The sequence below is a fragment of the Parasteatoda tepidariorum genome, chromosome 3 (assembly GCF_982258835.1).
Source record: "Parasteatoda tepidariorum strain Cologne lab strain chromosome 3, Ptep-v5.0, whole genome shotgun sequence".
Lineage (NCBI taxonomy): Eukaryota > Metazoa > Arthropoda > Arachnida > Araneae > Theridiidae > Parasteatoda > Parasteatoda tepidariorum.
The window spans coordinates 2,323,041-2,349,125 of record NC_141757.1 but is presented as its reverse complement, the minus strand read 5'-3'; the positions used below and the strand labels follow the sequence as shown (position 1 = coordinate 2,349,125).

General features: G+C 27.0%; 1 long non-coding RNA gene across 1 annotated transcript; it reads left to right on the top strand.

Annotated features, from left to right (window-relative positions):
- The first annotated feature begins 977 nt into the window (after positions 1 to 977).
- Positions 978 to 24,304, top strand: LOC147812700 (uncharacterized). Its single transcript, XR_015432315.1, has 4 exons — positions 978 to 1,189; positions 5,750 to 5,827; positions 15,250 to 15,349; positions 24,172 to 24,304. It is a non-coding gene; the product is annotated as an uncharacterized LOC147812700 (long non-coding RNA).
- The last annotated feature ends 1,781 nt before the right edge of the window (positions 24,305 to 26,085 follow it).

Genomic DNA, 26,085 nt, shown 5'->3' with positions numbered 1-26,085 from the left:
TGTCGTAGAATTTTGAAGCTGCCAAAGAACTTATTGACTATGGTATGAGAGGCACAGATGTAAAAGCACTCGTTGCCATTGGCAGATGCGAGGATCAAAAAAGATATTAATTGTACTTTAAATCACATAGTATGTTACTATACTCTGGGGTTTGTAAAATCTCAAAATATTTCCTTTCCTTTCTAAAAATCACATAGTATGTCACTTTTCTCTGGAGTTTATAAAATCTCAAAATATTTACTTACCTTTTTAAGTTTGTTAGTGTTCAAAATACATACCCAAAAGAAATTTTTACTTGTCTTAAGATGCATATTTTTTTGAATGCTTACTAATAAAAACATAAACAACCAAAGTTTAATTACAACTGCTTTTGTGCTTCGTGCTTTCCTTTCATGCTTTTGTGCTTGCCTTTCACATTTAAATTTTAACCTGTATATTTTTTTTTATGCACAGTGATTGACTGTTGTAATAAAAATAAGCACAACAAGCAGAATAAAAAGAGAAACTTTATAATTTCTCATTTATATTATTAAGTTACTAAGTATCATTTAGGTTTTATTATATGCAATAGATTTCTTTCCTTCTCTTTGGTACATTTTATCCAGCATCTTTGCAATTTTTTGTCAAGTTGAAGGGGTACTAATTCGGTATTACAGTTTGCACAATTCCTGAATAAATGTTTTCATTCCTGGTCGGTAAAAAAAATATAGGCATGTTCAGAAATTTTACATAACTTGGGCAAGTCAGGTATTAAAATTTTTTAGACCTCTCTTTTGTTTGGTTGATGTTTTTAAGAAAAGCATTAATTTTATATTTTATGATTGACATTAAATAATAAATCCATAGTGGATCTAATAGACTTTTAATTTTAAAACAAACTCCGAAGACAAGTGAACACTTGATTCAAGCCAACTCCCCCTCACAAATCACTTATTGAGAAGGACACATATCACATTAGTTTATATATATAATGTATGAATAGTTTATTGTTATGAGTTAGTTGGAAAAAAAATTTCCCTTGCTGTTTGCTTTGTGGAATATATTAAGTACATATAAATATTTCTAGGTTTATCTTACCATTTTATGATGACTTTGATAATGAACCATTTATGACATCAATTATGATGCTGGTGAGATTTATGAGACGAGAAACAGCAGAAAAGCTATTGAAAGAGGTTACTCTTACAAAGTAATTATAGCTCTTAACTCCTCATACTTTTCTTATAGTAATTGATATATAATAATTGACATTTGAAATGATTAAAATGATGTAAGCTAGAATTGACATTAAGATTGATATTTAGATTATAGCTTATTGTAAATTATGTTGTTTATGGTAAAATTAATGTGAAAAAAAGGTTGTACAAATATATCATTGTATTGGCATAGTCAAGAAATTTGTTTTTAATTCACAAGATTGTAAAAGTTTTTCTTTTTGTGTAACATTAGTTAATATCTACTAAAATTTTCATTATGAAGAAATTTGCATGTTTTAGTTAAAAATATTATTCATTTAAATTTTAAACAATTGTATCGTAATTAGTGTTTTATAATATGCTGCTTTACTTAAAATATACCTTAAAATTTAATTATGCCCAATTTTAAATAAATCAACTCATTTTTTTTTTAAATCCATACAATTTTGTAACCATTTTAACGAAAACAATATAAAAAATTATCTAAGCTATATTATTCAGAAGGTGTAGAAGTAATCATAGTAAAGCATTGTTTTGCGCACATTTTTCAAAATTACTATAAAATAACATAAATTGATTAGATGAAGACCTCATAGGTTAAAAAGTGATAAATCCATTTTGCTCAAGTAATGTTCGGCAATTTCTAAACAATTAAGTTTTCCTTGCAGAAATATGTTATAATGAATATATATTTTAGGAAAATCTGCTTTATCTCTAAACTATTATGACTTTTTACAACAGGGTTCCCACATAATCAGTTGGTAGCAAAATATCTGTTATTAATTTTCAGACTTAATCTGGAGCAGAAGCTTCTAAATTATGTTGACAGGCTATAACTACTTAAGAGGTAGCATTGGTTTTCTTTTATTTCTACATTTGTTCTTAAATTTTTTCTCATAATGTTTTGTCTCTTAATTTATGTATTTCTAAAGAAGTAATGAGTTTCATAAATTTTAAAGTGTCATTTAATGTTTGATTAAAATAAAATTTTATTGTTTTCATTTAGCATTTTTTCTCTCTTTCTCTTAGTAGTTTAAAGGCAATTAAACACATGTTTACACTACTCAACAAATTATTTCTGCTTTTTTATACTAATATTTATACTGATATATTTTATCATGTCTAGAGCCTAATGTAAGAATAATCATAACAATATTTTAAAATAAAATAAACTAAGGATTTTAAATTCTTGAAAAAATCTTTTAATTAGCACTACAAAATTTAATGATATAACTTTTCTAGTCTGACTTTTAAATTTGAATTGTTTGATTGTTCTTATCTATAAAATTTCGCCCTTTTCTACTGAAAGACATTACATTTTGTCAAAATTTAATATTGATATATACTTTTGGGTGTAATTGTTAATACAGTGTTATTGTTAATTATACGACTGCTATGAAAATAGCGTAAGAAGTAATTAAAAAGAATTTGTACTCTTCACTTGCCAATCCCTTGTAGGATTTAGCTATATTTACAGTAACTGAGTTATGTATATTTATTCCTTTCGAGAATAGAGGAATCAAGTTAATTTTTTTTTTATTTTCTGCAAAAATGTAAATGACTAAAAATACTTAAGCAAATTTTGCATTAAATATTCCTCTATTATCTTTTGTTTTACTGGTCACTTTTATTTTGAGCCTCTAAGCATCATTGTTCCAATCAAAGCCATACATATTTTTTCCTGCTTTACTTTGATAAATAATGTAGAAACGATTTATTTCTTGAGAGAATGTAGGCAACTTAAAGTTTAAAAAAAGGCAAAATGAGCTCTCTGAAATAAAATAAAGCTCAAGTACGGAGCACAAAAACTACTCACCTTGAATTAATCTTATGATACGAAGATGCCATCATTGTATGTCATAGAAAAGTATTTAATATTAGTTTGTAACCTTTTGGTGTTTGATATTGTAATTTAATATATTTTCAGCACTTATTGTATGGAATATCTAAAGTGTGTCCCTCAAGATAGCCACAGTGGCTCAGGAGATAGAGCGCTCACCTCCCAATGAGGTGAACCGGGTTTGAATCCCAGTAATGACTGGTCAATGCAAATTCTGCACCCGGCTCTCACCGACCACAGTGCTGATGCAAAATATCCTCAGTGATAGATGGATCATGGGTTATAGTACCTATGCTGTCAGGCTAACTCTGGGAGATTTTGTGGTTTTTCTCCTCATGTAATGCAAATTCAGATTATTCCATCAAAAAAAGTTCTTCAGGAAATTTTCTCCCAATATTTGATCCAGGAGTTCCCTTGTCTTCTGGATTGGGATCCAAATTACAGGGCAATGGAGTTGAACATTGGTAATTGTAAACCCAAAATTGGGTCCGCTGTTCAACTCGGTTATAATGCAAGATAAAATATTCACTATGTTCTCAATCGATGTCATCTTTCATTCAAATTTTTTAATTAATCAAAATTTAACAACTATTAAGTCAATAATATTTTATCTTTGATTATGAGTTCGGGCTTACGTCAAAATTAACGATTGCCACAGGGTGGCTAACTATTACAAATAGTGATTAAAAACTTGTTTGCCAGTCGCCACCTTTTATTAAAAATGTGAAACATGTGCACTTTATTATTGTTTTTTTTTTTTGTTAAATAAATCTGGAATTAATGTGAATATTTCATAACACTTAGGAAATTATTTTATTTCACACTTGTTTTTTAAAATTTTTCTTCATTTTGCAATTGTAATATTTACCATATTTTAAGAGATGCTTTAAAAGAAATGCCTGATATTATTATTTATTGACAATTTTTAACCATTTAAAATTTTCTAATTTTGAAAAAGTTTCTACTGTTAAAAATGCTACAACTGGCTGTTGCCAAAGTTTCCTAATTTTGCCCTATACCATCTAACAACTCCAGAGTATTTTATGCGCATGAGCCTCAAGAATTAAAAATTATATTGATCTGCATATCCTAGGTTTGATAAAAAAATTTATTTTTTAATAAAATTTTAATTTTGAATTTTTTTTTCATTTGTTTAGAAAATATATGTCTAGGTATGTAAATATATTAGACTAGATAGTTCAATAAGAATACCATAAACCTAGGATTTACCTGACCGAGGAATACCACCTAGGATTCAATCAGAATACAATGAAATATCAATTAAGGGTGCTTCAAATTTTTAACTAAAATTTGCAAGATGATGCTGTGGGGAAGTTCATTATATTAATTAATGAGTGTGAACATCGTCAAGCTTTTAACATTTTTTAAGTTTTTTTTTCTCTAGATAATTCTAGGTGGTGCTGTTGCAGCACAACAGCATTTTGATTCCAAGTTTTTCAATCCAGTGTGACCTGGAGGCGACCATTCAGTTTGCTTTTCACTCTACGCTTTTCACTTATATGGGAGCAGAAACATTGTCCCACCACCTGGGAATACTCAGTTATTTTCTTGAGACCACTTCACTTCCAGTCTCTGTTACCTCTTTACAAGAAAGTTACTATTGTGAATCCCTCATAAATTTATAGATTAAATGTCTGTTAATACAGTGTACTATGTAAGGTGTGCAATATAAAGAAGCAAGTACCTTAATAACATTTTATCTAACGGTTGGATTTTCATGCTCTAAGGGGTGATCTTAATCAAATCATTAAGATAATCTCTAAGAGGCTATCTAATTAAGATAGCATCTTAATAAATGAAGATCCAATCATTAAGTCAAAAAATATTGAAGTGTTTGCTTTCTTAATATTGTTACTTTAGGAATGAAGCTGCAAATATTGGTCTAAGTTCTTTTTAAAAAAGTAAAAATTACAAGTGAGTTCCTATTGTGAATCCTTCATAAATTTATAGATTGAATGTTTATTAATTTGTTTGTTAATAGTGTGTTATATACAATGTGCAAAATAAAGAAGAGAGCACCTTTATAATTTTTCATGCACTAAGAAGTTATCTGAATAATTCTATTAATTTAGCATCTTAGCACATGAAGATAAAATCGTTATGCCAAAAGGTATAGAAGTGCTCATTTTTTTATTTTGCACACTATACTGTTGCTTTTTGTATAAAGCTACTAATATTAGTACAAGTTCTTGAGAAGAAGAAAAATTAAGAGTATTTAGTTACTGATTTAAAGGACCGTTGACTAAAAGATTTCACTTGCCTAAGGAGGCTCTACCAACCTGCAGGCCAGGGGCCAAGTTAGCCTCACTGCCTTAACAAGTGGCAATCATTTTGTGCTTTCAAGACAAAAAATGCTTCTAATGACAGTTAATTATTGTTTTACATACTGTATACAAATAATATATGCATTAACTTTTATATTGTCGATTATATTGTTATAATCTCTAATAATTTTTTAGATTACCATCAATTCTATTAAAAAGAAAACTTTGTACCAGAGTAGTGCAACTTGTAGTCCTGAAAAAGTTATTGTATTTAATTTTTAAAAAAATATTGTTTTTATTTTGTACTATAAGATATTTTAGTCTTTTCCCAGCATTTGGAAATATTTGTCTTTTGAGCTAAATTATTGATAAATGAAGTAGTGATAAATGAAATGAATTTTTTTATTTTCTTTTAATTTTCTTGGCAGTGACTTAGATATGGTTTTTTATCCGTGGCATGAACAAAAACTTAGAGAGCCTGACTGGTGTGAAAATGAATTTGACAAGTAAGTGTTCTCCTTATTAGTTGTCAATTTAAATTCAGATTTTTTAAATCAAAATTAAATAAACCAGTTTTTTAATTTATAACAATTTTCTTTTAATTGTTTGTAAGCTGTGCAAAAGATGAAGTTATTATATCCATCTTTTAACTGCCTGGTGTGATTTTAGCTATTTGCCTAAATCACCCTATTTGCTCTAATTCACAAAATCAGGACCCTGGTTTAAAGAATGTGACTTAACGTTTATTTTGAATTCACAAATTACGAGTAATTTTTTCACAATTTTACAGAAACGGACCTTTTACAAAATGTCTGGACACACCTCTGACATTTATCCCTAAGATGTGCAGCATTAGATTTATCATATTCTTGAAAAGGGACTTCTCTATCGTGTACCTTTAGTCTTGAGCTGCAAAAGATTTTTACTCTGTATTACTTACGTTAAAACTGTTTTATGAGTAAACTACAAAATTTGAGAGTTTTTATTTTTTCATTTATTTACTTTTTTTAAGGAAAATAAGTAGTTTAATTTCGTAATGATACCTAATCACAAACGATTTAAAAAAAGTAATTTCATTAAAATGTTAAATAATAATAATGATCAGCATCATTAGCAAAGAAGTAAAAAATGAAATGGATGTTTAGGGGAGCGTCATTCAAAGTAAAGTATAAGAAAATGAAACAAAGTGCCGAAAAAGCCCAATTCTTCTCAAGAACTACCACCAACAGGGAGGGATGAAAAACGCTTAGCCGGACATCATTAATTTTCCTTTTTACCCTACAGAAAGGGGATCTACAGCTGCACCCCATCAACAGCTCATTCCTATAAAAAAAAAAATTCAAATTCTTATTCTAAAACAAACGTATGTACTTCTTCTAGCAATCAATATTTAAATATCATGACGGACACACTAATGTACATACAAAAAATTTTTTATTCCTAAAATTGCATTGCGTAAAATTGATCCTTATGATTCTCATTTTGACATTACATAATAATAATGTGCATACTTGCATACTGATTAATTCATATTGATACATAAAAAACTTAACATTTTTAGATGTGCAGAAAAACAGTTCTAGTTCTTACCACATACAAAAGTGTTTAAACTACAAATTACTAATTTTAGAGCATTCATTCCTAAAAATATTTAAATTTTTATAATTTTATCGTTGACCAGTCTGGGCAACAAGGAGGCAGTGGGTAAAATTTGTATCTGTTTTTATATAAATAATTTGAAATAATATTTTCATTCAAGTTTTTTGAACAATCTATGATTTACCAGACTTGTCAATAAAAACTCCAATAAAAATGCATCATTAAAGCTTGCAAACATTCTCATCAATAACAATGTTATTTGTTTTACAGTAATTGTTTAAGAGTTAACCTAAATATGTTTCCTAGGAAGTTACTAAATTCTTTTCCTTCTTCAGTATTCATATTTATATAAGAAATGATTTATATAACAAAGGACAGTAATTATATATAAATTAACCATACAGGAATATAAAAACACTTTTAAGATAATTTCATCTAAAAATATTAAAATCACTCCCTGATGATAAGAAAAAGTAAAAAATTCATCTTGGAGAAACAATCAACTACAAGTATAAGAAGATCAAAAATTATAGCCTGATTTGATCTTTGTGTGTTGCTTTTTTATTAATGCTTATCTTAACCTGATTTTTTTCTTTTCTTTTGACTCTTACTGATTTTTACTTGAGAGTATAGTGTTGAAGTTGATCTAATTGATTAAGTTGCTCTCTGACCAATCCTAAAAATTTCCTTTCATATTAACTTAATAAAAAAGGCTGCCGTGCTCACCGAATTTGATATTTGCTTTTTTTCTATATCAAATAAATTTTTAATAAATTTCTTTCTATATCAGAAAATTAAAAGGGACACCGCTTGTTTTGGGAGTTTAACTTAACGTTTGCTATTCATTTTGCATTTCTGCTCACTTAGAACTTTAAATTACTAAGGTGTGTAGAAAACTATACAGGGATTACAATGGAAGAAAAAAATTAGCATTCAATAGGTAATTTGAGAATTTGTAACTTCTAAACTTGATGGGAAAATAAACCAAAGTTACTCTGCAGGCTGCAGGAATTTGGCATGTTGAAAGGACCAAATTTAATACAGAGTTTTTTTTTTTCGCTTAAAGATTTTTTCCCTATATAATAAATATTTTTCCATTGGAAATTCATCCATTGGAATGTAGGAAAATTTATCTTTTACGCAATTTTCAGAACTTCAAACTTCCCTTGACATAAAAATTTACAAAAAAAGAAGAAAAAAAATTTAACAAATATTACCAAGTATAAATCTTAACATTTATATAGACGTTTTAAAAAATATTAGGAAAAAAGAGAGATAAAAACAGTTTCGAATATGATCCGATATATCATATAAGATCATCATTATATATTATTAACAAGAAAAATTATTTCTTGTTTTAATTGCTATTGTATTGTCTCGCACATTTTGTTCTTAATTTAATTATTTATTCAAGTACATTTGATTATTTTCAAATCAGCTATCATCTAATTTTTGTTAGGATTCTTAAAATAAAATATGCTTACACAAAAATTATAATAGTTATATATTTTACAAACAAAATGATTTTTAATCAACTTTTAAGAACAAGGGAAAGAACGGTTCATGTCCACTGCTTCTGGTTCTATGAAGAAAAAAAAATTATGCACGGGCAGAAACTGCATCTTTATTGTGTAATAACTCTCTGCGAGAACCAATTTTTTCCTTGTTTTTATTTGCTAAACTAAGTGATCTTCAAAATACAACTAATGGCAATACAATAGTAATTTTATAAAAGAAAGGGGGAACTAAACAGTTCTCTTTTAATCTACAATCATGAATGACGAGCAACTACTGGGGCTGATGAGCAAAACGAACAGGTAACGGAGCCTCCCAGTAGGAAAAAAAAGGATGCTTACAAATAATCTATGGCGAAAAACTATTATTTGTGAGTGTATGATGCACATTTAGAATCATTCCAAAAGTCGGACTGTGGAGGCTGATGAACTGTAGGCAAATCATTTGCTGCAGTCAAGGCATAAATCATGTCACAATCTAAAAATCATTTTATTAGTGAAGTATGTGTATGATGAGTAATTTATCTACTAAGGCGTGTTTTTAAAAAAGTTATTATTAGCATTAATTATTATTATCAGAATTCTACTTGACTAATTTTAAAAGAGTTCTACTAATTAAATGGGTGGTATGAAAATGATTTTCTTTTGTAGCATGAAAATTGTCATTTATAGGCAGCAAGAAATACCGCTTTATTTTTCACCTGTTCATGATTTAAAGATCTCCCTTAATAAGTCCTAATTAAAAAATAATTTTATTTCATCTTAAACAATTATGCCTTTTCTGAAATATTGAGATTCTGTATCTTCAACTATAAATTGGAAACTATACTAATATTTCAACTCGAACAAGTCGAAATTTCAGTACTCTTAACGTTCTTTTTATATTTCAAACAGGGTTCTCCCACTAACTCCAGAGATTTAAAACATTTTACACATCCTTATAGTTGTTAACTCCCCCAAAAAATTAGTTGCAAGAATTCTTTTTAATGCATGCATAGGAAACATTTTTTCCAAATCAGCATTGAAAATGATTAAATGTGTGTTTATTATTTTGTGTTGCCACTGCAAATTATGTTTCTTTCATTATTCAATAGTTACTGAGAAAGGAGTAATTTTTTTTTTATATGTCTTTTGATTTGAATATTAAATTGATTTAGTAGCAGAAAAAATTGGTAGCTTTTTTTAAACTGTGCTATGACTCTTGTACTATTTTCTGCTTTAATGTAAGTTTTGAATTAAATTTTATGATAAATTTAACTATAAAGCAAAATTGAAAGGGAGAAAATTTTAATGTTTATTTTAGTCTAATTTGCTATTAAAAAAAATTGAATTTAAAATGAAATAATTCTAGTTTAAAAAAAATATATTTTGCTCTTTAATTGATAAATGATGTTGCTTATTTTTGTATTAAAGATTTTCCGAATGACACATTTTATGCTATCGCAACACATGAGTTATAAATTTCTTCTCTGCTTGATATGGATAGCGAAAGCTTAAGGTTTGAAGGTCAAGCCCCGGGGGATGGGGGTTCCCTACGAAGACCTCCTCTCATTCTCTTTTCAAAAGCCACACCGATCAGTTTACAGACACCCGTGTAAATGTTTTTTGGCGAGATTCTAGAGAATCAAAAGCAAAGCAACCCTACAAAACCCCACACCTTGTCTTAGAGAACCATGCTGTTTGGATTTTTTCTCACTTGAAAGTTGTGTTTTATTGCAAAAAATATATAATTTAAAAATTTTTCAACAGCAAGATAAGAAGTATCGGATCTTTCGTCTATAATTTTGTGCTTTCATCATTCGTTCATACATTTTAAAATATTATATATCAAGCCGTAGACAGAATTTTCTTTCAGAGGGGATTTAAATTTGTAATATATAATATCGCATTTCTTAACAATTACAAATTCGTAATTAACTTATCTTGCATTTATCTTCAATTTATAATGTTATACTCATAAAAATTTTTTTCCATATGTAAATCATTACATGCAAAATATTTGGTTTGCATTTTCTGTCAAACCTTTTTTATTATTTCAAGAATAGGGAAAATTTCTTATTTTACAAGGAAAATTATTTTTTGTCAATTATTTTTTTTTCGGGAGGTGTTTAAGCCCCCCTCCATATTCTATTCCTTGCTTACAGCCCTGTAATAAATGATAGGATATTGAGTTTTAAAAGCGTATTAATATATTTTAGTTAAGTTTTTCATAAAAGAGAATATTTCTTTAAATAGTGATAAGTCAAGGAAACGTTAGTGAAAATTTTACTGTAAATTAGAAAAAGAAAAAAGAGAAGAGCAGGCAAAAAAAATCATCAGAACATCATGAGGGAAGCAGTACTTTCATATAACATATAACAGTTTTATATAACAGTATTTTCAATACAACTTGAGGTTAGTAAAAAAATATGATTATACTTGGTACAATTATTATATATTTCCTCAGGAATGTTTAAGAAGCTCACCATAAATTAAGTAATTGATTTTCAAACTATTTTACTTTTTTTTAATTTTAGTCATAGATTTCTTTTCGAATTATAGAGTTCTTTTTTTAAAGAAATTCTATTTAAAAAGAATGGTATAATACAATACAGAATATTATAAAAAAGAAAATAGATTTACTCAAATTACTCTATTTATCCCAAGATCATGGAAAAATTTACTTAACTCGCAGCTCATTTTTTGATGCTTTCATATGTAACACTCAATCTCTTACCAGATAAATGTCAAGTACCATAAGAAAAACAACATTCATTTTAAAAGTAATTTTCGTTTGAACTAGAAAGGGTTACTTATAAAAAGGCTTTATTCATAAAAGTTTAAAGTATTAAAAATCAACTTTCTTTATTCATTTTTTAAATAAAAAAAGAGTTTATAATTAATTAAAATAAAACTTTATTTATTTGTTCTATAACATTTTAATTTGTTAATGTAAGATTTGTCGTAGTGGATAGCATGGATTAGCTGTCCCCATAAAACATAATTCTATAGTTTCAATTTTTCCCCTTCATAGGAAAAAATTAAACAAACTTTCCACTGGCAAAGAATAAGAATACTTAAAAAAATGATGGCACGAATTTTTTTTTTCAAATTTAATTTTATAAAAATAACATTAAATTTTAAAAAATAACATATTAAGTATAAAATAGGTTTTATTTAGAGTATTATTGACAGTATTAAGTCATCTGTGACTGAAAAGAGACATGAAAAAAGCTTTAGTTAGCAGAAATTAATTTTATTAACCATCAGTAAGCCATGCTATTTTATGGAAAGGGATTTCCATTTTCTTTTATACTGTTGTTTTGCCATAATATTTTAAAAGAAAATAATCTTTGATATAGTTGTTCTTATCTTGATTTTTAGCGATTTGATATGAAACTGACTGTTCTAATCTTTTCGAATTCTGAAGAAAATAAAGCCCTCTTTCTCCCTTCGCTGAGGAGGTATATGATGTGAAAGCTAGAAAAATAATTTCCCTGCCATCTATCGGAAGCTTTTGAAAACACGTCTAAAATAATAAACAGCACCCTCTTTATATGGCATTTAAAAGATTTTTTTTTATTATTATTTCAAATATAAATATGATGCTACATGGAAAAATATTCTTGCTATGTAAATGAAAAAGAAATATGTTGAGCAATTTTAAAGTATAATTTTGATTTTCATTTATATTCTATGCAAAAATTTAAAATAAAATCATTTTATCAGTAAATCGTTTTATTTTAAATTGTCTAATATTTTGAAATTCAATTAATAAAAATTCCAAATATTTTTTTATTATTTAAAAATGTATTTTTAAAAACAGAATTTCTTTAGCAATTACTATTTTCAAATATTGCCCCCAAATTTTTTGAAAAAAATATTATTGAGTTTATTATACTAGAGTTTTGTTCTAAAAATTCAAAAAATTTAAACACATTTTATTTATGCAAAACTCTTAAAACCCTTTTTGAATCCTGTTTTTAAAAAGTAAGTAATTAAACTGAGATTTTAAGTTAAAATAAACATTAAATATTGAACATTTAAATAGATTAAACCAATTTATGTAAATTAAAAATGTCCTATTTTAACATTTATTATAACATAATACTTAAATTGTAATTAAAGTTAGCAAATTAATAAAATAAAAAAGTATATTTCATAAAAAATCGTTACTTTGAACTAAAAAAATGTATGATTAAAAGGAGGATTTCAGCAATTTAAAGTACTTTTTCTTTTTATCTATAAATATATTCATCATTTCTGAATTGCGTATTAATTTTGCTTTTAAAGAAGGCTTAAGAAAAGGTAATTATATATATATGTATATAGTTATAAGTAGTTATAGTAGCTCATTTCAGGCGTCTTCCTAAAATGGCATAATACAAGCAAGAACGAACCTTTAGCTTTTTCCTGCTATTATATGACATTTTTTAACTACATGTTTTTGCCATCTATTTTTAAAATAATAAATTTTTAGGAATCATGTAACATTAAAAATAAATATATCTTTTATCTAATAAAAGAAAAGTCTTTATTTTAAAATATGTGCTTAATACAATAAATTAAACATTTTATAATAAGCAATTAAAGTAAAAACATTTTTCAATAAATTTAAGAATTGTTCTAGTTATAAGTTATAATAATTTTATTTTTAAGGGAAATAGTATTAAATTTCATCAAAAATATTTACTTCAAAACTAAGAATATAAACGAATTTAAATATTATACTGCGAGAAATGCTTTTTAGAATAAAAATTCTTATAAATATTTATTTAAAAATTTTAAAATATTTAATTTCAAATCGAATTACTTTTTAAAAATATTTAATAAGCAATTCCAGAATTCATATTTAGGTTATAGCAAATTAATAAAATGCTAACTTTTTAATGTTTTATGTAAAATTTCTGCAAATTTTAAAGAATAATGAAAGTGCATTTTTTAAATCGTAATATGCTAAATATTTTATGGATTTTATTCTTCTATCTTTTTTCATATTTTCAAGTTAATAAAAAAATTTTATACCAACTCTACACTTTCTCATTATTAATCAATCTATTCATTGTTACTTAAAATTAATAATGGCATACAATGAAGGTCTTGCAACCAATTAATAGTAGAAGGCCAAATGACACTTTTAGCTTTCGGGCCTGTATAAGTGACGAATTATATCGCCGCCTCTTTATGCTAAAAGATAGGAGAAAAAGAAAATCGATAAAATATACTTAATATTTTATTCTTCGCTTATTTTTTTATTTATTTATTTTTCTTTCTTCATCTTTTCGAGTTAATGACTAATTTTTTTACCAGCTCTACACTTATTCATTATTAATAAAATAATTCATTGTAACCTTACAATTAATTTATGGTATACATTTGAAGGTCCTGTAACCAATTAAGTGCAAATGGCCAAACAGCACTTTTATTTTCTGGGCCTATATAAGTGACGAGTTATACCGCCGCTTCCGATCATGCCTCAAAAACAAAGGTAACTGACCCCATTGTGTTTGCCGTTAACGTTCCGAAAATGCCAGCTTACGGCCTTGCGTTTGCCGTTAACGTTCCGAAAATGCCAGCTTACGGCCTTACTTTTGCCGTGAGGTGTGTGCTTACTAGGATTATTTATTTTCTTAATCTTATGATAATTTTTACATAATGAAAATAACTTAAATGAAATTATATTTGTTTGATATTAAAGCGTGGATCTGCTTAGAGTATTTAAAATATGTGAACAAAATGTTGGTTTATTAGAATAGTAGCATATAATAAGTTGTTGAAGATCCTGCTATGTTTTTTTAAACCACGTTTGTAATAACTTTTTTTTAAAAATTCTATAATGAATAAATTAAATGTTAATTTAGTCAAAAGTGATTTTTTTCTCCACAAATACAAAATTATTTTTAAGTTAAATAAAGTCATTTCATGGATTATATTTAGCTAAAAACAAATAATGAACTGAAATATACGCAACTTTCATATTAATTTTTTCAAGGATTATGGCTTTTAAAGTTACTGAGATTTTTGTAAAATAAAATGTTTTAAATAAGTTATAAGTTAGTGGTAGAAAACAATTGCGTTGTAACTTACAGTAGGGCGAATTTTTTGTAATAAGTTTAACTAAGTTCCTTTGAAAAGTGGTTCAGCTAATTAAACTTCTTTTTTGCAACTAAGTTTTATTGTTCTTATTTATTAAATATTGAAAACTGATTTAGAAATCGGTGGTAAAAATAGAAAATCATCTCAAGAAAGATAAATAATTTACATTCATATTAGTGCAATTTTCAATTTAATTTAAAATTTGCATTATCATTCAAAACTTTACATAAAAATGAAAAACATTCTTATATTATAAAAGTCAATTTGTCTACTTATGAATTACATTTGGATAGTTTGTTCAGTGTCTGAAATAATGTCAAAACATACCTAAATTATTTTAAAAAGCTTAAATTGTATGAAGCAGTGTGACATGAATGCATAAATTACATATTAAAGATCTAAAACTTTTATTTATTCAAACTGTATTCTTGTTTTATCATTTCTAATAATCCAATTTTTTTTATGTATCATTTACTTTATATGAATGATGCTTGATAAAAATTTATAAGAAACAATATTTTTTAAAATAAATTTTTTTTATTGAAATACAAAGTTAATGTATAAAGTGTAAGTTAAAAACATTTTTAAATAAACTTCATAGCTTATTATAAAGATTGTATCAATGCTAAGAAAAAGTTTATGCATATTACAAATAATTTAGTATATTAATTTTATTGTAATATTATATGTGTTTTACGAAAATATTATACTAAAAAAGTAAAAATTATTTTCTACCTAAGGCCAGACGGTATTGGAACTGTGACTGTCGAAAAGAGATATTTTTGCCAATATTGAAGTACAATTACGAATACTTCTTGAAAACCGAATTACTTATTTTAGGTAAATATATTACTCTTTTCTTTATAATTTACTCTAAATTAGCTTATTATTTAAAATCCACTTGCAAATTTGTTGTCATAAGTTTTGGTTATCCTCTTAGAGGTTGTCTCTAATGCAGTGTTCCCCAACCTCCGGTCCGTGAATCAAATGGTACCGGGCCGTCCATTTCGTTGAAACTGAATTTAAATTCCTAGGTTTATACCCCAAATTAAAAATATCTGTTTTCCATTAAGATTTTATTTATTTAAAAAAAAGTGGCCCCCGAAGGTAGTGACATAAATTTTTTAATGTTTGTAATGTATCGTTGTCTCCGATTACTCCCAGATGGAACCGCCTCATTGCAAAGAAGCAAGCTCAGGGTTCTCATTAAATTTAACGTTCTACTAAGTTAAAATGTTAAATCACTTTATATTTATTTTTGGTGTAACTGTATTTTATTTTGAAGGCATTTTTAAATACAATTAAATTAAAATTAATAAATCAAAAGAATCTAAAATACAAACAATCAATGCCCCCCCCCCAGCGGGCCGCAGTGAAATTATCAAACGTTGACAGGTCCGCGGTGATAAAAAGGTTAGGGACCACTGCTCTAATGTACCCAAGTTCCCTTTTTTTTTCTTCTTTTTCTTTGCTCTAGACTTAGTTAATAGCAAACTTTTATCAGTTTATCTGAAGCAGATAATATTGTTTACATTTGATGCAGTATGGCCAATTTTTGAAGCTCTACTCTTAACTCAACTTTTTTTTAAAATTTTTTTTTAATATTGTTTAAATCTATTCATTTCGTAGATTAGTGTGTGTAATTAAATGCTAAAGTTTTAATTTATGCTTCTAATATTCATTTTAATAATGTTCCTTTAATTTTTCTTTCAATGCGACTTGAAATAAACTGCCTTTTTTCTTTTTCATTTTTTAATTTTAGTTGATAAATATTCATCATTTCAGGACATTACCATTTAATTTTTAAGAGGTTTTTAATATTATTTTGCTTACTTAAAGTTATTTAAAAAAATTAATGTCAAATAATCTTTCAAAAAATGAAAGAAAAAACATCATTTATAGAGCGAATTATCTTTTAAACTTCTGTGATTTCAGAATTTTTTATTTTATCAATTTAAAATTTCAGCTGAAGCAAGCCAGTCATTGGCAAATTGTTTTTATTCTGAAATGAGAACAGAAAAATCAGAAATATTTATTTCATTTTGGATAAACAATAAAAGTATCTATAGAATATAATTCTGCAGAAAAAAAGAAAAAAATTATTTGCATTTCTGTATTTTTCGTCTTCGGAAATGCATCTGACATTATCGACGATTTCCGAATCTGTCAAAGTTCCACATGTGGCCAAGGCGTCATCCACTTGCAAAAATTCTTCAAAGGAAATGTTCACATTTAATCCAGATTTTATTGCATTCCAATCTTGTGAATTTATTTCGATCATTTCTTCATCAGTGATATAAGTTTCTTCAGCTTCCTTTTCGGAAATTTCAGTCTCTTATTCAATAATCCCCATCTCTTCTTCACACTCATTCTTAAACCCAGCTTTTTTAAAACCATTTTGAATGGTCTTCTGTGTTACATTTCCCCATGCGTGGTCTGTCATTCTGATAGAATCCAGTACATTTATCTTGGAAAGGGTACTTCCTTCATCAATTGCATCTACAAGTTTGCAGATCAACTGTTTTCTGTAGTTAACTTTAAAACTTCTGATTACTCCCTGATCCATAGGTTGAAGCTTTGAGGTGGTGTTTGCGGGAAAATACTTAACACAAACATTTTTCAGTTCAGGCAGATTGTTATGCGCACTACAGTTGTCTATAAAAAGAATAATTTTTCTTTTTTTTAATCACATGGATTTGTCTAAGAACTTTAACCAATTTCCAAAGATTTCACTCGTCATCCAAGATTTTTTATTTGCTTTGTATGGAAAAGGGAAGGATTTTACTTTAGAAAAGCATCTAGGCTTTTCTGAGCGTCCGATCATGAGAGGAGGAAGTTTCTCTGTGCCTGCTTCATTTGCAGCTAAGAGCAATGTCAAATGAGCTTTACTTTGTTTTCCTCCCCTGCATGCTTCATCTTTAAATATAGCAGTTTTGTCTGGCAAACATTGATAAAACAGTCCTGTCTCGTCAGCATTGAAAATATTTTTTGGCTCATAGCCTTTCACTAAATCAGGAATGTTTTTATCAATGGGGTTTTCAGGAATGTTCTTCGCTTGCACTTTTCGGAACAGATGCACTTTCACCACAAAGTTTTCGAAAAATAATACCGTGCCTATTTTTAAAACTTTCTATCCATTCGTTACTACCTTTAAAATTATCTTCATGGCCAAGCTCTTTAGCAAAATCCTCAACTTTTCGTTGCATTATTTGTCCACTGATAAGAATACCGCTGCTCCTGCATTGTGTAAACCATTTTAAAACACATTCATCCACGTCCGGAAAAGTGCATTTTCGGCTTTTTTTCACATTCTTGTTGCTGCTATGAAATTTTTGCTCCACAGCTTCTCGATTCTTAATAATTGTAGAAAGAGTGCTTTCTGGTAAACCGAGCTTCACTGCAACTTCGTTTTTTTTCATTAATGGGTTTCCGTCCAAGAATGTTAAAATTTTCATTTTTTCTTCAATGGAGAGAACATTCAATTTACGTTTAGCCCCTGCCATGCTTAATCAAAAGTCAATTGAACAATGTTTAAAAAAAAACTGAGACGCTCAAACCAACGACCTCCTAAAAAAATTCTACTGATAAAATGAATCTCTATTTGTGTTGTTCTTATCCATGTGTGGAAACTGATGCCCAGTGGTGACGCCCCCCTCATCAATCAACTTTCCATTGTCCGAATACACTTAATTGGTTGGAGAGTGTGATGATAGTAACCGGAAATTCCAAGAAACGACCCCCCACTCTGCTCATTCTTACTTCCCGTGGGGCTAGGGAATTTTTCTGTTCTTCTAATGTAGCTTGTTTGAGCAAGTTCTGCTGTCCAGGCATCGGTTACGATGATGTACATTCTCCTTCAAAATTCGATAAACACAGGTTTTGAAAGAAATTCTTTCGAGATAAACTTGAAAAAATACATTAAAATTAAATAAAATTTGAGAAATACAGGTTTTCGAGATAAGCAGGTTCGAGATAAACAGGTTCAACTGTATATGTAAAGGAAATATGAGAGATAATTCAGAATTAATTCTATATAACATAGTAAAAATAGTTTTTGAAATGAGTAAATTGATACTGAGTTATTCATACATATCTTATAGTTTATAATGCATAAATATTTCACATTCAACAAATGCCCAACTTTACTATAATTGGTTCACCTAGAGTTGGCACTTGGCTCCACCTACTCGGGCGCATAGTTAATTTTAGCGTAGGATAGGAGAAACATTTTCGCTGACAACCCTTAATGCGCGCCAAACGCAAACAGTGAATTCTTTTTCACTTACTTACTTCTCTTTATCATTCGCTATTATACCTTTCATTACTCAGGCTAATTGAAAAACTGCTCTTTTCCCAGCAAAATGTCTCAAAAGGGACTATCTTTTCACTCAAAAGAGAGAAATATCAAATCAGGGTGGCCACCCACCTGGAAAACCTTGAAAACCTGGAATTATCAGGAAATTTTTTTTATACTGGAAAAAATCTGGAAAAATCAGGGAAATATGGATAAAAACCTGGAAATTTTAAAGAAAAGCTGGAAATTTTTTCTTATATATTTTTTTTAATTTCACTAATTTAAATTATTTGCTAATTTTCTTAATTTAAATTGTTTCATCCATTATACCCACATTTTTTAGACGGAAATGTATCTCCAAACAGTTAAAATATCATCAACTTACTTTGCTTTCATCAAAATTTGCTCCATTATAACCCTGTTAAACTAGAATACAACATAAAATTCTCCCATGGTTGCTAAGCAAATGTCTTTGATCTCTATGCAGACTATGGGACTGTGCAATTTAGGAAGGACAAAGATTATGGTGGATGTGAAAGACGGGGTTAGGATTCGGTTTTTGAATTCTGTCCGTGTTCACACAATGATTCAAGTTTGTTCGCAATTGGGAGCGGTAATTTTTTTCTATTTTAACAAAATGTTTTTGTATTTTTAACTTTATTAAATTCTCTAAAAATTAGTTGGTTATAATTTAATAACAATAGATTTTATAATGCACTCTTTTTCTGAAAGCTTTTGAACTCCCATTCAAAGAAATCTGTAAATTATTTTTTCTCAGCAAACCAACCAGTCACGCATTTCATTTTAACCTTTTATAGTATATTTTTATTTTGAAAAAAGTTTTTTTTTAGAACTAACTATATATTAATATCAAATTTTACAGTTTTGTTGGTAAATATTAGTTTTTTGATTCAAAATTTGAATTGTATAGTTATCACAATATGGAAAGTTTGTAAATGTTGCTTGCATTCCAGAGATGATATTTCAAAACTATTCATCTTTTTACCTAAAAAAGCTGACAATGACTAAGGAATATATAGGAAACATATTAAATGATGTATATACATAAAATATAATTTTTTTTTATTCATATGTGTTTAGTCAGAAGAAGGAAAACGAAACTTAGTGTTTTAGTTCTGCACTGTACAATATTCCAGTTGTTCAAACAAAAACAATTAACTATGCTAAACTAAAAAACTATGTGTTTAGATTGGAATTCTTTAAATGTTTTAATTTCAAATAAGAAAAAAAAATGAAAAAAGTATAAATTTAAAGGAATTTTTTCTATTTTTTTTCTTCTATAGAGTATAGAACTGAAAATTAGACAATTTTACAATTCTGACATTTATTTTTTTATACTGAATCCCTTAAAATAAAAATGTTATTTTAAAATACCATTATTTAAAAATTTGACTTGAGATATTGGTTTAAGGAAAATATGATCAGTGAATTTTATAAAAAGCACTGGTAAGATGAAATACAGTATACAGTACAGCTTTATATTGAAATGTAATTACAGTGATTCACAAAAGTGTTGATACACTTATGACTTTCAATGAAATAAGACTACCCATTAATTAAAATAAATGTTTCAGAATATATATTTAATGATAAAAAATGTGTTCTAATCTTAACAAAACTGAAATATTTTAAATGACAATATGAAATATTTTGAAAACAAAGGAAAAGTTTATTTTTAAGGAATCAATCATCAAAAAGGGACAAAAACTTTATCCCACAAAAGTCATCATACACTTTTAAAGAAAAAACTCAGTCTATTAGTAAATCTAATTTTTCGTTAAATTAATATTTAGTGGAGTTTCTTTTAACATTTACAATAGCTTTTAAAGGTTGAAAATACGTGTAACTAGTTTTTTTTTTTGTCAGGTGAAATTCGTGCAGAATATTTTTTTAAAATTTTTACAGAAACTTTTACAACACTCAATTGCAAATTTATGAATTTTTCCACAAAATTTATAATTTTAATCTCTGATTTGAAGTCCTTCTATTAAGCATTTTATCACATATTGCGCAGTTCAATTGAATACAGTAAACTAATTTAACATATTCATTACTGATTTACCTCTTATGAAGACAAATAATCAAATTTGGTCTATTCTATTATGACCACAAGTCATTTTTAAATGATAAAATAAAATATTACGGAGTTAGCAAGCAAAAATTAAAATATAATTTTGCTATTATAGGTTTGATACTAAATTGCTAATAAAGAAATAAAAAATAATTAAATAAAAAAAGCAATTGACAATAATTTTAATTCTGAGATCCAAAACATTTAAATGTACGATGACTTTCGTGGGGTAACATTTTTGTTACTATTTGATAAAAAAATTAACGTTTGCTTTGTTTTTAAAATATTCCGTGCAGTTTTGCTAAGAATAGATTATACATCTTATTATCAAATACCCATTGTGAAATATTTATTTTAATTATTGAATTTTTATTTCCTATTTCAATATAAGTTATAAGTGAGTGTGCACTTTTGGGAGCCACTGTAATTATTAAAAATTATTAATATATAATCACCTGAAACGGTTTTCTTTTCCTTAATGAAAATATATTAAACAATACTTATACAAGGTTTTATTGGTTATTCTGATTTTGTGATTTTGTAGGTACACTTTGAGCAAATACTACTTAAAGTAACACATTAAATTCAATAAAAACAATTAAAATTATTTAATAAAAACAATATATTCTGCAAGCTAAACATATTATTTTCTCCACGTCTTAATTTTTTAAAAATTAATGTTGTACCGGAACATTAAAAAATAATAAAAAAATATCTTGTAAAAAAAAATTTTTTTTTTCAAGATATGTTTTAAAAAATGACATTTTGAATAAGATATTTTTTAATGCAGATACTCTTCTTGTACACAGCCTACACTTTATAAGAAAAAAGGAAAAAAACACAAACCTGGAAATTTTAAGATTTTTACCTGGAAAAGTCAGGGAAATTTGAAATCTGTTTTGAGTGGCCACCTTGTCAAATTTATGAAATATTTAATGTTAAAAAAAATACACATAAAGATTGCGAAATAAATATTTTTCTCATACGATTACCAAATAGCAACCTTCTTCAGGTTTGTTAACATCCTTTTCCCAAAAAATAGCAAAATAGTATCGTTGGAAAACCACGTGATGGAGGCGGAGCCAAGTGTCAACTCCTGTTGAATGAACTATACCAATGTATAAGTCGAACCCCCCTGATTTTTGTAAAATTTTTGGAATTTGAAAAGTTTACTTATGCACCAGGACATGCAATAGTAATGAATAGTTCTTTCCATTGAAATATTTTATTTTTAAAAAGTGAGTTTTGACAGTTTAAATTTAGAAATATTAGTGTGTTTACTATATATTTTCATATCAAAAGGCCAAAAATGTGTTTATGCATGTATCAGGTCTACTTTGATTTCATCAAGATAGGACTTCTTTTTTTCAGTGCTATTGCTGAAATTTCTTTATTTTATTTTAATGTGTTTTTGGTGAAAAATACTGAAATTTGGTAAAATGCTTCACAAGTATTTTTCTTAAAGCAAAAATATGCAAATTTTTTTTAAAAAAATATTGCTGACTTATATATTTAACAATAATTCTAATTTTTGAAGCTAATTAAGCCTGTGATAATTTTCAAAGAAAACTTTTTTAAAATTAAATAAACCTTTCTTACTTTAAATGTATTTTTTTATAAATTATATATATAAAAAAAACTTTCCCTTGAAATTAATAACTTTTCGCATTTAAAAATAAAGGAATAATACATAAAAATTTTGTCAATCTAATTCATCTATGCTTTATTCATTTTGTTTGCTTTTTTCAAAAATATCCTTTTTTCTTGTTATAGCAAAATTAGGATATAATTGTGAAGAATACAGATGTTTCTATTCTAGTTGGAATAAAATTAAATTTGCAGAATTCAGAAATTTATTTAAACCAAAATGAAAGGAAAGAATAAAGAAGTGTGACAACATGCTTTAAAACTTGAGAAAGTATTCCTTTCGGCCTATCTCTCTTTCTCAAAATAGAATTGTCATTGCTTGGTGGTTTTTGCATTTGAAACCAAGCAGTTTATGTCATGTCCTACACTATGGGGATTTAAAGATTGCTAATTTGCTAAAAAACTATAAAACAAGAAGTATAATATAAAATGTTTTGAAAAGTATAGGATTCTCCAAAAAAATTTAAGATCATCATCACTTAATATAATCTTATAGTGCTTTTTATCTTTCTTTTAAGGGATAATTTTTACTTTAAACAACTTGCTAATTTTTAAACTACGTCCTGAATATAAATTTTCAACCTTCAGTCAATTCTGGTCTACATGTATATTTTCTTTATAATTTGTGTTAGCGCAATTCTTTCTTTCCTCTTTTCTTTTGTTCCTTTACTCTTTGTGCTATATTTGACTTTGTGTAGAAATTGAAGCTGCAAAACAACACCAGCAACACCTCCTGAAGAACAAGAAACTTTAGAGTTTGCTAATTGAGCTTTAAATTTACATTTTTCCTGTTATTCCTTTTTGTGTTGTGTTTATGTAGCTGCATATAATTTTCATTTAAAATAATGTTCTTTATGTCACAAAAAAGTTCAGTTGTTTTGGAATCAAAGAAAATTTGGGTGCTTTAAAAAAATGAGAGTCAACTATATTCACTAAAAATTTTAAACCGATTTCGTTTTTGAATAGTTGAAAAAGTCGTTTGATTGTTATGTATTGATAAAACTTAATAGTTGAAAAAGTTCGGTGTCTAATATTTCCAACTTACTATCAAATTGATCACAACATAGCAAATTTTAAATATGGATATCCTTCTTGTTCAATTAACTCAACAATTCATTTTAAGCAGTTGGTACCTATAATGTATATAAATTTCTCCTCTACAACGTCATCTATAATGCAAAATAAATAAACCTATAGATAAGGGTAAAACAAAAACATAAGAGTAAATTTTTTTGGAGAATCATGAAGTAAAGAAAAATACGAGTTCATAATTAAGATTTCAAAGTTTACCCTCATCCTGCACTCAGGGGTGGAAGATCAAGTTTGTTATCCTAGACTGCTTATTTAAAATATTGCTTAAATCGTGTTGAAATGAATTTTACTTGTGTGATTATTATTTAAAACAATCCCTTTTACAGACAAAACGCATTTGCTTTTATATGCTTTATGAAGTTCTTTTGTGTTATTTATAACTATTATTTGCTATCAATTATTTTTATTATTTACTAAAGCATGTGTAGCTACTTGTAATATTAAAAACAATGTAGCTTTGATAATAATATTTTTAATAAATTATTTTAAATGTTTGGTGAATTCTATTGCTAATTCTTAAATATATTTTAATTTCAGCTGTTGTTGATTTCTTTTAAACTGTAATGTCACATTCTCCAAGATATGACTGCAAAACGAGATCCTGGAAGAAAATGATATGTTTAATTGGAAGGTGTATTATCCCATTTTTGGTTCGACTATGGTCAAAGAAAATTTGAAAATGCTAAAGAAAAATTCTCATGTTTTGCTACTGCAGGATGGGAGGTTGCTGTGACCTTTCATACAGTTTCACTCTTCGCCATTCGTCATATTTATGAAAATTTATTTTCTCATGTTTTATTTAAACATGTCTTTGTTTAAATTTCTAATTTCTTTGTAGAAATTAAATTGTGAAACTCTAAGGATTGGTGAGCAATGAATCGAAGGGGGCATAGCCTTTAATGTAGTTAAAATAAACTAAGAAAAATATATATATAGAGGCATAAAAATTGGAGTATTAAATAAAACTTAGAGAAAAGAGTGAGAAGATCGCTGGAAAAGAACTGCTTTAGAATTTTCAATGACTAGCGTGGTAGAGTAGAACCCTCTTCTGATTTTTAAGAAAAACATTAAGAACTTAGCAGCGATAGAAATTACTCATCCATTAAATTTGTGGGAGACTCTTACAAAATTCCTTCGCTGCCATGAGGAGAAAAAGGTGGTGACTAATTTATGCTGTGAATTATCATTTATTTTAAACTAATCATTTTTCTACATCTGTTTATATGCTGGTTTTATTTTATTTATTGACTTGGAAAAATTAGGCGTAAAGTCACGTTTACTATATCTGTATTTATTTTATTATTCATCACTTCAATTACTTCATTATTGACCATAACAAGCTTATGAATTGTGAAAATATTAACAACAAAATGTCTTTTTTTCCATGTAAGGTGATAATTTTCTTAGTCATTTATAATTCAATCAAATACATTTCATTTTCAATTGCCAATTAGTAGTATAAATTGTCTTATCATATTAAGTAATGCTTTATCATTCTGTATTTATACTCATTTAAATTTTGAAATTGAATAAAAGTATTAGAACAAACGATAAAATTTATATTTAGCTTATTGGTTTTATTTAACTATTTTTTCGTTATTTTATTTCAAAAGCATCTTTTTCTTGTCACACAATATATTTAATTTTTTATATATCTCAATTAATTATTAAATATTTTCTTCAAACTTCAATCTCTGTTTTTTATCCGCGCATTCTGTTAAATTGATTTTAAATAAATCTTAGTTCGGGAACTAGGTTATTATTATTTTGCAGATATAAACTTTTATTTTTCTTCAATAATGTATTTTTTCATGGCATGCATATAAGTAACTAAAGTTTACCATTTACTAAATAAGCAAGTAAGGTTTAAGCAATTAAAGTATATCCTGTCCTACGTTTAAGGCTCTTGATTTTAATTTTTTAAAGAAAAATTTTCTCCCCAGAGAATATTGTTTTTATTTATTTATATTTTAAAAAAGCATATTTTTTTTTTATGTGAGATGCTTAAATCCTTTTTTTCTTAAAAATTTTTTGTAAAATATTCTATAGTGAGAGAATTTGTTATCATGAGTGATATTGAGAAATTTTAATAATTTAGCTTTTTATTTATTTATTTCAGACATTTTTAATAATTTTTTGTGTGGCTTAGTTGTTTTTTTTTAAGAAGATTTTATTAGTAAACTTTAATTCTTCAAGTAAACAAGTTCTCAAATATTTTAATATTTGTTTGATTTTACGCCTTCTTTTAATGGAGTGAAAGGTTTTAATTCTAAATTTTTCTTTAAATTGAGTGGTTTCGTTCCTTTTTTTTTTAAGAGAGTATGTTTTTTATATAACAAGACTTTATTTATTTTTAGCAAAAATTATATGGAACACAGTGAAAGAGCGTCCGGCAACCTAATTCCATGCATTTCCCCATGGAAAGGCACTGCCACGCGTGTTTCGGAAGCA